Source organism: Siphateles boraxobius, unplaced genomic scaffold (genome assembly GCF_051911475.1).
Source record: "Siphateles boraxobius isolate OS27281-9 unplaced genomic scaffold, OSU_SipBor_1 77, whole genome shotgun sequence".
Taxonomy (NCBI): Eukaryota; Metazoa; Chordata; class Actinopteri; order Cypriniformes; family Leuciscidae; genus Siphateles; species Siphateles boraxobius.
The window spans coordinates 3,122,974-3,137,500 of NW_027509205.1; the positions used below are offsets into that span (position 1 = coordinate 3,122,974).

The 14,527-nt window shown below is 39.4% G+C and overlaps 2 non-coding genes across 2 annotated transcripts; both read left to right on the forward strand.

Moving 5' to 3' along the window:
• The first annotated feature begins 9,173 nt into the window (after nucleotides 1–9,173).
• Nucleotides 9,174–9,292, forward strand: LOC143726201 (5S ribosomal RNA). Its single transcript, XR_013198455.1, has one exon. It is a non-coding gene; the product is annotated as a 5S ribosomal RNA (ribosomal RNA).
• A 362-nt stretch (nucleotides 9,293–9,654) lies between these two features.
• On the forward strand, nucleotides 9,655–9,773 carry LOC143727567 (5S ribosomal RNA). The gene has a single exon (XR_013199558.1). It is a non-coding gene; the product is annotated as a 5S ribosomal RNA (ribosomal RNA).
• The last annotated feature ends 4,754 nt before the right edge of the window (nucleotides 9,774–14,527 follow it).

Genomic DNA, 14,527 nt, shown 5'->3' on the forward strand with positions numbered 1-14,527 from the left:
ACATAACCGTCAACCAGACCAATCAGGGATTCCAGACAGATGGCTCGGGAGTTTTTTGCATTCAATGTTATACCCTTAGCTTTCATGCACGTCTTACCTTTGGCCGTCTTGTACCCATAAGATTTAGGCCCGCTCGCGCAAAAACACGTTATGAAGTCACCGTCGTCTAGCTCGCTTGTCAGCTCCCCCAAATGATCCCCTAGAGGCGGTTCCCAGTCTCCCTCCCTGGACACAAAGACGACGGAGTCCGTATCTGAGTACAGAAGCCGGTCGCCGAGTCTGTCCATCAATTCGTACAATTCCAGTCGGGCGTGAGCCGTTGTAAACGCTCCTAGAAACACGTTAACGTCGTGCGCCTTACAAACATCGTCTTTGTCAGGTTTATGCTGAACGAGAGCTACATCGTCCGAGACGAATGTGAAATAGGTCAGTGTGTCGGTATTACCAAAAACGATTCTGGTGAAATCTTCGGCGTCGTTCACCAGGGTCGTTTGAGGCAGGTTTTGTCTTAACGAGAACCGACCCCAAAGCGAATTGAGAATCAATTTCGTGATTGCCCTCTGGGCGGCGTTGTACTTGATCTTTTCGGGGTCGAGTTGAACCCCTTCTTTTTCAAAATACTCGCGAATGTAAGTCTCTTTCTCAGCGTCCGTGACCACGTTCGACGGGTACCCTGACGCTTGTTGCTTCAAACGCAGAAACGTTTTGACATAATCGCCAAACAACGTGTCTGACCGCTGAGGAAAATGCCAAACCTCGTCTATCTTGGCTACCACATAACCCTTCTCGACGGCTTTTAAAAGCTCGATGCTGACCCAACAGCCCGACAGCGATCTTTCCTGATCCGTGTGGGTACAGGTTGAGGTCTGGTTTTGCTCGTGAGCGCAGGTTCTACATAATGGGAACATGAGTTTTCCTTCGCATCTGTAAGGGAGAACTGGGTGCAGTAATTTGCGGGGAGGGTACACGGTCGCTTTGATAAGACCGAAATAATTTTCAATCGGTTCAAAATCTTTGAAAATGATTTGTGGATGATCGATCGGATAGCTTTTCCTAGCCTGGCAAAAGGGGTAGAGGCTGGTGAAATCGAGATACCTTATTTTTTCATCTTCGGTCACCTTGTGATAGAGTTTATAAGCGTTAGTTCGACCACCAAACAGAGCGTCTCGCGGTTTCAATCTCTCGGGGCCCGAATAATTGGCCATAAATTCTATCACAAAGGGATCGGTCTTTTTCATTTTGCTCCATTCGCATTCCCAAAGAACCTCGATTTGCAAACCGTACGCGTTCTGCAGAATTTCGACCTTATCGTCAAACTGTCTCCTGAGAACCCCGTAAGGTACTCGCGACAAGGGGTGTATCTGATGGGGTTCAAAGCCACAGCAGTGTCCATGGTGTACACAACCATTGTATTCTAAGCCAAACCTCAACCCATTCTGTTCGTAGTAACCGTCTAAAAAGTACTTACCGAAGGATACTTCGCCATGGTTCAAGGCGTGGTGTAGGTCGACGTTTCGAGTCTTTTTGACATACTCCTGCCATTCTATTGAACCAGATGAATAGCATTTGCTCTGTCGGATGTACGCTTTGTTATGCGTGAGAGCCAGCGTATTTTTCTTAAGGAAATGTGTTTTGAAGATCCCCATCGCACAACTAGCGATCGTCGTAAAACTGAAAGGGTCAAGTTTGGTGCATTCGATGAACGACTGGCGATATTTCATACAACCTTCGCGTAATAACACAACGTCGTTAACCCCGTACTCGTACAGTTATTTCTTAAAGTCAAAGAACTTACCCTCAACCGTGCTGTACCAGGCATCGAACTTTTGTTGGTCTTTATCCGACATGTTATCGTAGTTGTAAAACTTTTTGTCGGGGTAAGGTCCGAAATACTTCGCATTTTCCACTCTGTTGAAAAGATGTGGAAAGTAGCCTTTTTCAGTCGTCGTCAAGTCTAACGCAGCTGGCATTTTGGCTAGGGCAAACGGGAAAAATGAATAACTGTCGAGGTATCGCTGCGCAAACGTTTCATCATACATAAGGATTCATTTACATCCCTGCATGATAACCTCGATGGCAATCCCAGCTTTGCAGAAATACTCCAGAATGAGAAAGGAGTCAAATCTGGAGGCGTAATGAGCAATGAAGCAGCAGCCTTCATATCGTGGCTGTCTGAAGCGCTTGATTAGCTTAGCTATACAGTCTGTACCGCAAGCTACAAATTTCTCCCCTTGGAACGTGATCGCGCAAACAAAATTAGCCACGTGCCTCCCATTTTCATAACGCGTTTCAAAATCGTAGAAAATGTATTTTTCGCAAAACTCCTTAGGCGCTAGGGGCTGTATGAAGCATTGGTGTTCTCCCTCCTCCACCAGAATTTCGCGACAATGTACGCATTTGTCCGGAGCGCATATGTGTTTGGTTTTCTTGTTTCCCGGTTTAACATCGTAACGTTTGTTGCATAGTTTACAGTATTTTATAAGATCACAGGCGGGGTTTTCGTGACCCGGAGGTGGGTTTTTTTAATGCATTTCGAAGCAATAGCTCGATTTACAGTAACGCATGCAATCTAGACAGTGTATGATCGTTTTAGGGTAGGTGTAACATTCTGAGTCGAAGCATACGTTACAGACGTGTTTGCATCGATGGTTTCTGCGACTGGTGTAACTTTTGTAACAAAATTCGCATACGTATTCCGAACCGATGAACCCTGTCAAACTCGTTATCATGTAGTAATGATTGTTATGGTGATAGAGGAACACCGTTTTCGGATGGGGTTCATCACAAGTTTTGTACGTTTCTAAGACACCTGCGTTAGATCTGTGAAATACAACAATTTTAATGCCTAGAGCTCGTTCAAATGAGGCTATGTCGCTAAAAGCGATTGGATCTTGGATTGAGAAGCCTGCACTGTTTTGGATGGTGGTAGCCAGTTTTTCTAACTCGGTCTCGGGGTGTTGTGGGTTAAGAAAACGGGCGAGACAAATGGAGAAACACAAATTATTCGAAATATTTGTGGGGCAAAATAAACTGTTTTTTTTTCTCTTGATCACCTCAGCAATGGCTAGATCCATAAGTTTACGTCGGCCACCTCCTTGCCTGTTCATAACAACGGTAGCTTCTATCTCAACGGCCTGGTCCGATAATAACTGATCGCTGCTCTGTAAAACTTTTTCAATTTGGTCGTAAAGCAAATTGGGGTCATAATTATTTCCATCGGTTAAAACAGCGTTGATGGGTATTTGGAGACTGGAGGCTGACACGGTCAAATTGATCACGGGTACGTCCCCACCAAAATCTCTAGCAAAAGTAACAATCCCGCTCAGTGTGTCGTGTAAGTAACGATGATAATCGGCCAGATCTGCAGAGTTGATGACTCTCAGATTCATGCTCCTTCTCAACGATACGCTATTGAAACGAGGTCGTGGTAAAACGTGATATCCGTTAACGAACCCACCCCGGCGAATCAACGCATCAATGTCGAGGGGACTTAATCGCTCATGTGTAGGAGGATCACCTTCGCGGAAAGTATTATCATTGTCGGTAGGATGTTCTACACTATCGTCGTCAGGATCTGGGGGTGGTTCGGCGGTATTTAACCCTGCACCGTGTTGTATGGGTGGGTCATAGAGATTCATATTTGGATTTACGGCTAATTCAAAAAGATCCAAATCAGCAGATTGGTGTGACGATTCTACATTAAGATACTGTTCTAAAGAATCTGGAAGCATACTTATCGTTTCAAGCTCATCCGGAGACAGTTCTGTGTCAGATTGGTCTGATTGACGAGCGTCTGTAAAGAAGTATTTTGATCCATCCATTTTTGAAATTCAGACTAACATCACAGAGTATAAAACAATCACAGAGTATAAAACGTGAGATATTACAAAATCATAGAGCATAGATAAAATAGCATAGTGTATACATGTAATATAATAAGAGTATATAAAAGGAATATAAATCAAAGAGTATACAAAGAGTATAAAATCAAAGAGTGTATATAACAATCAATACATGATCTAACGCGGTACAAAATGGATCGTGAGTAAACTATTAATTGTAGCAGACATCTCATCTATGAGGGTATGGAGAAGACGAAGCCTGAGCAGTATTTCACTATGGTGTTGCGTTGACATATGCTCGTTTATATCAGAATCCTCATCCATGATTAATCGGATAATATGGATGCGGTGAAATATTTCATCGCTCACATTCTGAAAAAAACGATCCTGAACATCGAATCTGCTATGTATCTCTGGCTGAAAGGATCGTAGCTCGTTACGTAAGGCATCTATTCTGCTACGGTTTTCTTCCTGCCTTGCAGAATTTGCATCAATTTTCCTGTTTATATCCGCATTCGCCTCACGAAACTCACTGCGAAATGCATCTATTGAATTAATGAGCTGGCGAATCAGAGGCTTATCGTTGGATGGTTCATCGACTGGTTGAGGGGTCAGCGCTACTTCTTCAACATCGATCTCTTCCGACGATTGGTGAAAATGAAATGGCGTCTGACCGGCGTTCGACGCTTCGCCACGCTCGCTCGTCCAAGAGCTCTGATCCCAAGCGTGGAGTTGAGCCACACCCCAGTCAGTCACATCGTCATCATCATCATCATGGATTCTATCCGAACCTGGTGTATGGAAATATAACAATCAATCATAATGGTATGACAAATTTGAGTTTAAATGTTAATACATGTAGATAGCCTCACCATTAAATAGCTCAGGACTAAATGGGGGTACAGAATAATTCGTTTTTCTAGTCTTTTTCTTTGGTTGGTCTAAAGCTGTGGGGGTAGGAACTATTTGATCTCCGACTATGTCTCACCTATCTGTTACGACGATGGTGTCTTGTTCATTCTCGTCTTCAGTAAGGTCGACCACCGGGAATCCAGGCTGTGTGACGAATTGGATGAAATCTATAAAATAAATAAATAAAACGTTAGATTTCCTTAAACGTAAAACATTACGTTGAAGGTGGATCTTGTTCTTACCATTGGCAGTGCTGTCTCCATCAAACCCATGCGTAGCCACTACGAATTAAAAATAAGTAAAACTTAAAATAAATTAAAATTAATAAATAAAGACGCATAAAAATTGGTACATTTCATTTATAAAGAATAGAAAATAAGTTCTCACATGAATTAATGGCATCAAAGGCGTTCCGCTCGACGTTTGAATCTGAGGGGGAAAAAACATATTATGATTTGAAGCCGCCTGGTGGGGCCGTTTTATATGGTTGATGACGCGCACACACACACACACACACACACACACCTATAATTTATGAATCATACAACTTGGAAAATTTAAATACATCACATCAGCATTTAAATAGCTAGATTAAAACAAATTGCTCTAAACAAAATCATCTCCAACCATAGGATGACCTATCACAGTAAGGAGTGCATTGTATATCATTTCAGTAGGGGGGCAGTAGGGGGGTCTATTTGCCTGTGAACTGGATGTTGTTTGAACTCCGGGACTGGTGGGGGCGCTATTTGCCTGTGAACTGGATGTTGTTTGAACTCCGGGACTGGTGGGGGCGCTATTTGCCTGTGAACTGGATGTTGTTTGAACTCCGGGACTGGTGGGGGCGCTATTTGCCTGTGAACTGGATGTTGTTTGAACTCCGGGACTGGTGGGGGGGCTATTTGCCTGTGAACTGGATGTTGTTTGAACTCCGGGACTGGTGGGGGCGCTATTTGCCTGTGAACTGGATGTTGTTTGAACTCCGGGACTGGTGGGCGTGCTATTTGTCTGTGAACTGGATGTTGTTTGAACTCCGGGACTGTGGGGCGCTATTTGTCTGTGAACTGGATGTTGTTTGAACTCATGGCCAACCATATCCATTCCATACCTGAATGTGACGCTTCAGAAAGTGTTTAAAACGATGATTATATGGTAAAATATATACCAGTATACCGTCAGAAGCATCAGCAATGTTTTTCTGAAACATATACAGACAAAAGCAAAATGACATAGCGCCCATAACAATGTGTGAGACCCGTTAGCAGCGTAGCACGAGATGCTAACCAACACACATGTTCTATCACCATGCCGCATGGTTAGCTATCCGAAAGATCGGTTTACTAAATTATAACGCTGTATATATCACCGTCTTTTCACATTAAAAGATAGCGCTGCATTATAACACACAAATACCATTCGTAGAAGAGTGAAGTATGTTGCGGTAAGCCGACGGCTGATCCATGATTTTCATAATAAAAGCTTTTTCACATAAAAAGTTTCACATAAGCAGTACATCCGATGATAATCCATATTAATACACATAAGCATGGATATGCAGACTGATTTGGTTTAAAATCACCAATGGTCCATATTTTAAAAATCAAACTTTATGATAAATGAATGTGATGTTGCATATTATTAAAAATCATATCTACTGTTTTTCACCCTATGTGAAAACAATATTTAAATCACCGTAGCATAACCCCATAAGCATGGGTATGCAGACTGGTGTGATTTAAAAAACAAAACAAAAAACACCAATGTTCCATATTTTTAAATTTCAAACTTTTATGAATATAATCTTACTTATTTAAAAATCATATCTACTGTTTTTCACCATGTGAAAACAATATTTAAATCACCGTAGCATAACCCCATAAGCATGGAAATAAAGACTGATGTGATTTTTTAAAATGTACATATGCAGACTGATATTTTTAAAATCATAGTTTATGATACTTAATATCTGTACCCAGATATTTTTAAAAATCATACTTTATTAATATAATTTTACATATTTAAAAATTCACATCTATTGTTTCACACCCTATGTGAAAAAACAATCTTTAAAACACCATAGCATAAAAGAATTACAAAGAGAAAATACTCACTGTTTTGCATGTTGATGAGTTGAGCTGTGCAGTCTTGAAGTTTGGACAAGATATGGTTTGCCAGGGTTCGAGCCGTTATCTATATATATATATATATATACATTCTGAGATGCAGTGAAAATGTATGGGAAAGATATAACTATGTGTGTCCGCTAGATGGCGCGCGTGTTCTATGAATGGTACAGGCGAGTTCACAGAGAGGTCGTTCTCAGAGATCTATCCAACATTTGTCGCCGTATTTCACGGATAGAAGGTCAAAACTGTCACAAAAGAGACACTCCTCTCTTGAGATACGATTTTTTTTTATTGGAAAGCGTATCGGTAGGGTGAAGTGGCACGTACAGCGGTACCGGCTCCTTTGACTCCTTTCTATACAGTTGTTGTTTTTCAGGATATGCTCGCGACCATAAATTAGTATGAATCGTGAAAACAACAGGTGCTAAAGACGGTCCATGGATACATCTCCCAGTGTTGCAAGCACACACACACACACTTAGCGCTTTGAGTGTCAACTTTAATCCAATTCTTCAGTACTCTGAAACGGTAAGCTGATTTTTATTTTTGTCATCGGTTCGTAAACTGCATGAAATACGTTATGATTTTATTTCTGATCATCCGTTCATACTGTATAGCTTCTTCAACAGTCTAAATGGAAGATGATTTTTATTTTTGGACTGCTATAATTGGAATATTATTTATTTACAATGAATGATGCAAGCATTTTATTTATATACTTTTAAAGAATAGAATGTATTTCAACTCTATTTAGGGTGAAGATAATATATTTGTAAATGACTAAATGTAAATGTTATAACCGTTTCATATATACTTGTAAAGAACAGAACGTTTTCAACTTTAGTTAGTGTGAAAATATTATATTTGTAAATGACTAAATGTAAATTTTATAAATATTTCATTCATATACTTTTAAAGAACAGAATGTGTTTCAACTTTAGTTACTGGGAGATATTTTCTCACTTTCACCCCCCCAGCAGGGGGTGCAGGAATAGGGTGGTGTCTCACTCACAGACAGACGCACACACTTAGCGCGGAGACCATGCCTGTCATGCGCTGGTGTTTGAGAGACTGAGGGGAGGGAGGGTGTCATCACACACACACACACACACACACACACACACACACACACACACACACACACACACACACACACACACACACACACACAAACACACACACACACACACACACACACACACACTCCTCCACCACTCTGAATCACAGAGTGTCAAAACACAGAGTGTTTAAAAACTTTAAACTTATTTAATCTGAAATGACTGCTTCAGTAGATTTTTAGTAAGATATTTATTTTTGTTTTGAAAAGATATTGTATTAACCATTTCATTTATATACTTTTTAAAGAACAGAATGTGTTTCAACTTTAGTTACTGGGAGATATTTTCTCACTATCCCCATTTATATAGCGTGCTCAGGAATGCCAGGATATCGGATGACACGCACACACTCACAGACAGACGCACACACACAGTGCGGAGACTGTCAACTTTAATCCAATTTTTCACCATAGTGAAACGGTAAGATGATTTTACTTTTGTAATTCTAATCTATTCTAATCTATATGCGACATTAGAAAAATTATTTTCTCACCCCGACACGGAGGGGATTTCCCACACCAAGAAGTTATTTCCCCCCGGGGTCAATAGGTCAAAATCAATGGGGCAAAGACAACTGGCAAAGACAACTGGCAACTTCATATATCATACAAAGGTCAATAGGGTAAAGACAACTGTCAACTTGATCGATCGATAGGTCAAAGGTTAATCCCTACATTAACGGACCTCCGGAACAACCCCTCCGGAAGGTCAAAGGTTAATCCCCTACATCAAAGGACCTCCGGAACATCCTCCGGAAGGTCAAAGGTTAGCCCCGCCCACCTGTCAATCATAGGGTCATAAATCATTTTGACATAAGGTGAATCGTAATACTACTTGCCTGAGCTTCAAAAAGCCTTAAAAAGTCTCTGAGATTCTTCAGAAAGCATGAAAGAGTTTGAGTTTTTTCAAAAGTTCTTCTTAGTCTTCTTCACTAATGGTCTAAGCTTTTAAATAAGGCCTGGTTAGTACTTGGATGGGAGGCCGCATGGGAATACTAGGTGTTGTAAGCTTTTTTAAGAAAAAAAAAAAAGAGTCCCTGAGCTTCTTCAAAAAGCCTTAAAAAGTCTCTGAGATTCTTCAGAAAGCATGAAAGAGTTTGAGTTTTTTCAAAAGTTGTTAGTTTTCTTCACTAATGGTCTAACCTTTTAAATAGCCCAATTTTGGCAGCAGTTTTCGCTTACGGCCATACCACCTTGGGCACGCCCGATCTCGTCTGATCTCGGAAGCTAAGCAGGGTCGGGCCTGGTTAGTACTTGGATGGGAGACCGCCTGGGAATACCAGGTGCTGTAAGCTTTTAAAAAAAAAAAAAAGAGTGCCTGAGCTTCAAAAAGCCTTAAAAAGTCTCTGAGATTCTTCAGAAAGCATGAAAGAGTTTGAGTTTTTTCAAAAGTTCTTCTTAGTCTTCTTCACTAATGGTCTAAGCTTTTAAATAAGGCCTGGTTAGTACTTGGATGGGAGGCCGCATGGGAATACTGGGTGTTGTAAGCTTTTTTAAGAAAAAAAAAAAGAGTCCCTGAGCTTCTTCAAAAAGCCTTAAAAAGTCTCTGAGATTCTTCAGAAAGCATGAAAGAGTTTGAGTTTTTTCAAAAGTTGTTCTTAGCTTTCTTCACTAATGGTCTAACCTTTTAAATAGCCCAATTTTGGCAACAGTTTTCGCTTACGGCCATACCACCTTGGGCACGCCCGATCTCGTCTGATCTCGGAAGCTAAGCAGGGTCGGGCCTGGTTAGTACTAGGATGGGAGACCGCCTGGGAATACCAGGTGCTGTAAGCTTTAAAAAAAAAAAAAAAAAAAAAAAGAGTGCCTGAGCTTCAAAAAGCCTTAAAAAGTCTCTGAGATTCTTCAGAAAGCATGAAAGAGTTTGAGTTTTTTCAAAAGTTCTTCTTAGTCTTCTTCACTAATGGTCTAAGCTTTTAAATAAGGCCTGGTTAGTACTTGGATGGGAGGCCGCATGGGAATACTAGGTGTTGTAAGCTTTTTTAAGAAAAAAAAAAAAAGAGTCCCTGAGCTTCTTCAAAAAGCCTTAAAAAGTCTCTGAGATTCTTCAGAAAGCATGAAAGAGTTTGAGTTTTTTCAAAAGTTGTTCTTAGTTTTCTTCACTAATGGTCTAACCTTTTAAATAGCCCAATTTTGGCAGCAGTTTTCGCTTACGGCCATACCACCTTGGGCACGCCCGATTGGTACGTTCCATGAAGTGTTTGGTCTCAGTGGGGTGGAAGAGGTTCACCCAAAAGTTTTGTGTTTTGTTTTGCGGTTTTGTGTATGTTAAATAAGTGTTTTTGTTTAAGTTTTTCGTATTAGTTTTTGTATTTGTCCTCCCAACAGCTTAGCTGATTGGGAGGGATTGAGTTTTTTTTTTTTGGAGAAATGGACGGACAAACGGCTATGGATAAGGACTTGGCACGAGAAACACGTCGGAGAAAGGAAAATGGACTGGACAAAGGACAACGAGAAAAGGATTACCCTGAAAAGAGAAACAGAAGAAACTACACGAAGGACGCAACGATTGTGATTGATTTGATGGAGGTACAGGACGGGAAGGCGGAGGATATTATAAAAGCATTGACGGAGAAGGTGGATGTGACGAATATACTAGCGATAAGACCAAAAATGATGAAGGAATATGAAATTACATTTGAGAAAGAGGAAGATATTGAGAAGCTGGATGATGGACTGATAATAAAAGGAAAGATGTGTGAAATTAAAAAATTGAATAATAAGGACTTGGTTGTCTCTTTCATGCATCTGCCTGCTTATCTGGAGGATGACGTAATCCTGCAAAAGCTGGAAGGATGGGGGGTAACTCCCATTTCACAGATTAAAAGAAGATTGTACACAGGCACCAGCATAGAGGATGGAACCAGGTACATGAGAGTACGCTTCCCGAAAGAAGTGCATTCTTTGCCCTACAGCATGAAAGTGGAAACGGAAGAGGGTCCTCAGTATTTCAGAGTGATACATAGCCAGCAGATGAGAACCTGCAGGTTGTGTATGAGCACTGAACATATGATGAAGGACTGTCCGGAATTCAAATGCTTTAAATGCGAGGAAAAGGGCCACTTCGCGAGGGACTGCAAAGCGGAGAGGTGCCTGGGCTGCAAGCTTGTGTTGAGCAGGTGTGAGTGCGACGACGGAGACCAACAACAGGAGGAAGAACTGATGAGCGGGCAGATGCATGAGGCAGACAGAGAAGAGAAGCAAAGCGAGGGCATGGAAGGAACGCCAAGAGAGGAGATTGTAAGCGCGGATGTTGAGGGCATAACGGAACGGAGTGGACTAACGATAGACAATGAGGAAACGGAGGAACGAATGGAAGTAACTGGGACTTTGCAAACTGAACTGGAAAAGATAGAGGAGCAAGATCAAGTCACGGAGAAAGAAAAAAGGGACAAAGGAAGTGAAAACATGGACGACGGTGGTACAAAGGGAATAACAAGTAAAAGAAGAAGGACAAGTAAGGTAATTCCAAATTTAGATAAAGCAAGGAAAAAAGTTTCTTTTGAAAAAAGTGATGAGAAACAGGACTGTGGAGAAAATGTAAAGGAAGGAGAGGAAATGAACTGAAAGAATGGGGATTTTTAATTTTTTTATCTTTTATTTTATTGTGCTGAGTATTGTGACTTTTAATGCAAGAGGGTTAATGAACTGTGTGAAATTTGAAAAAGTGAAGGAAATGTGCAAAGAAGAGGATATAATTTTATTGCAAGAGACAAACTGGAAAGATAATACAATGGAGGATTTTAAAAGAAAATGGGAAGGGGAATTATTTTTTAATAATAAAGAAGGGAAAGGAGGTGGAGTGGCAGTGTTAATAAGAAAAGACAGAGGTATTAAGGCAAAATTGATATATAAGGACATAAAAGGGAAATGCATGGCTGTAGAAATTAAGATAGGAGAAGAAGATTTTATTTTGATAAACGTACATGCTCCAAATGACCAAATGGAAAAGAAAATGTATTTTAATGATATATCTAGAGTAATGAAAGAATGGAAGAAGGTAATAATTGGGGGAGATTTTAACACTGTTTTTAGTAAAATGGACATGGTGAATGGAATGATTTTTAAGTCGGATGTGGGTAGAAAAGAGTTAAAGTTATTGATGGGAGGAAAAAATATGATGGACGTGTGGAGGGAGAGGAATGAAAAAAAGAAGGAATTTACAAGAAGGCAGCTGGTGGGGAATTTTATGTGTCAAACCAGAATAGATTACTTTTTAAACACCAGGAATTTAGAACATTTTATTGATGGGATTTTTTATAAAGAAACCACTTTAAGTGATCACAAAATGGTATTAATGAGACTAGATTTTAAAAGAGAAAGGAAGGGACCAGGGGTTTGGATTTTAAACACTGATGTCTTAAAGGAAGAGCATTTTAAAAAAGGGATAGAAAACATTTTAGATGAAGGAAAAAAAGACTTGATGTACATAGAAGATAAAAGACAATGGTGGGAAAACATGAAATATGAAATTAAGAAATACACAATAAACTACTGTAAGTTGTTACAAAAGGTGAAAAGAACAGAGGAGGAAGAAATAAGAGAAACGCTAAGAAAAGAGTTAAACAAAAATGAAGTAAACGTGCAAAGAGTACTTGAAGTGGAGGACAAATTGAAGAAAATAGAAGAGAAGAAATACAAGGGGGCGATGTTAAGAAGTAAAGCAAAATGTACGGTGCAAGGGGAAAAATGTAACAAATTCTTTTTTAATCTTGAGAAAAGCAAGGGGAGGGCAGAAATAATTAAGGAAATTAAGAATAAAGAAGGACAAGCGGTTTTAAACACAGAAGGGATTTTGAAAGAAATAAGCCAGTTTTATGAAGAACTTTTTAAATCAGAAGGAGGAGATGAAGAAAAAAGGATTTTTTAATTAAACAGATAACAAAAAAAGTCAGTGAGACAGATAAGGGGGTTTGTGAAAGAGAAATAACAACAGAAGAAATTATACAGGCCATAAATCAGTTAGGAGTAAAGAAAAGCCCAGGAATAGATGGAATTGGAAATGAGTTTTATAAGATTTTTAAGGAAGAAATGAGCATAATTTTAAAAGAAATCTATGGAGAAATTTTTAAAAAAGAAAGAGTACACCCAAGAATGGGACTGGGATTAATGAAAATCATTTATAAGAGAAAAGGAGACAAAACGGAATTGAAGAATTATAGGCCTATCACAATGTTAAACACAGATTTAAAAATTTTAGCCAAAGTTTTAGCAAACAGATTAAAAGAGATAATGCCGGATATAATTGAAACTAACCAGGCTTACGGAGTTAAGGGGAGGGACATTGCGGATATCACAAGCAGTATAAGAGATATAGTGGGATATATAAAAGAAAAAGGAAAGAGCGCATATGTAATAAGTATGGACTTTGAGAAGGCTTTTGACAGAGTGGAACGAGGGTTTTTAATGGGAATTTTAAAACAATTTGGGTTTGGAGAGAATTTTATCAAATGGATTTCAGTTTTATACAGTGATATTTTAACAAAAGTAAAATGTAATGGTTTTTTAACGCAACCTTTTAAAGTTTTAAGATCAATCAGACAAGGATGTCCACTGTCCGCACAGTTATATTCTTTGGTGGCAGAACCTTTAGGGCTTTTAATAAATAGAGACAAAGAGATAAAAGGGATACAATTTGAAGGAAGAAAAGAATTAACTCCAATTTTTCAATATGCAGATGATACGACAGTTGTGGTGGAAAATAGGGAAAGCATAAAAGAAGTGATGAGAAAAATAAAATGTTATTGCGAAGGCTCAGGGGCAAAAATAAATGAGGAAAAAACAATATATATGAAGTTTGGAAGGACAGAGAGTTTAACAGATGTTTTTAAATTTAAGGAAGTACAAGAGATGAAGATTTTAGGGGCAATTGTAGCAAAAAATGAGAAGGAAGCTATTGATAATATGTGGGAAGAGACATTGGGAGAAATGGAAAGAAGATTGATTTTTTGGAGAAATAGATTTTTAAGTTTGAAAGGGAAAATTTTAACTGTAAACAGTGTTGTGGCAAAAATTCTGTTAAACATCATCACTGCGTAAGAGACACTCAGAGTCAAATTAATAAAATGATAAGTATTTATTCTTGCAAGAATAGGTTCAGTCTAGTACACAGAAGTTACGCTGTGCAAGAGAGTGACACACAACAGGAAGATATGAGAGAGCCTTTATACTGTTTTCAAGGTTCCTCCTCACCCGCTGTACCTTTCACCCACTCAGATAAGGTCCTTACTGCTGTTCAGTTTCTACTTAAAGACACAAACTGGTACTGAAATAAACTGGCCAAAACTGACCATCCCTAAGGAGGTCCTGTCCCATATGTTCCTGAAAAGTCACGCACAAGCACGTACACACATATACTTTTATACATTGAATAGGTTCTTTCTCTTATGATACCTGTTTGGGATCAATGACTATTAAAATTTCCACAACAACAGTTTAATGTTATCAAAGATGTGGTATAAATTGCAAGTAATGTCATTACCAAACTGGGCTTTTAAGAGAATAAAAACGATTGTTTTAGAATATTTATG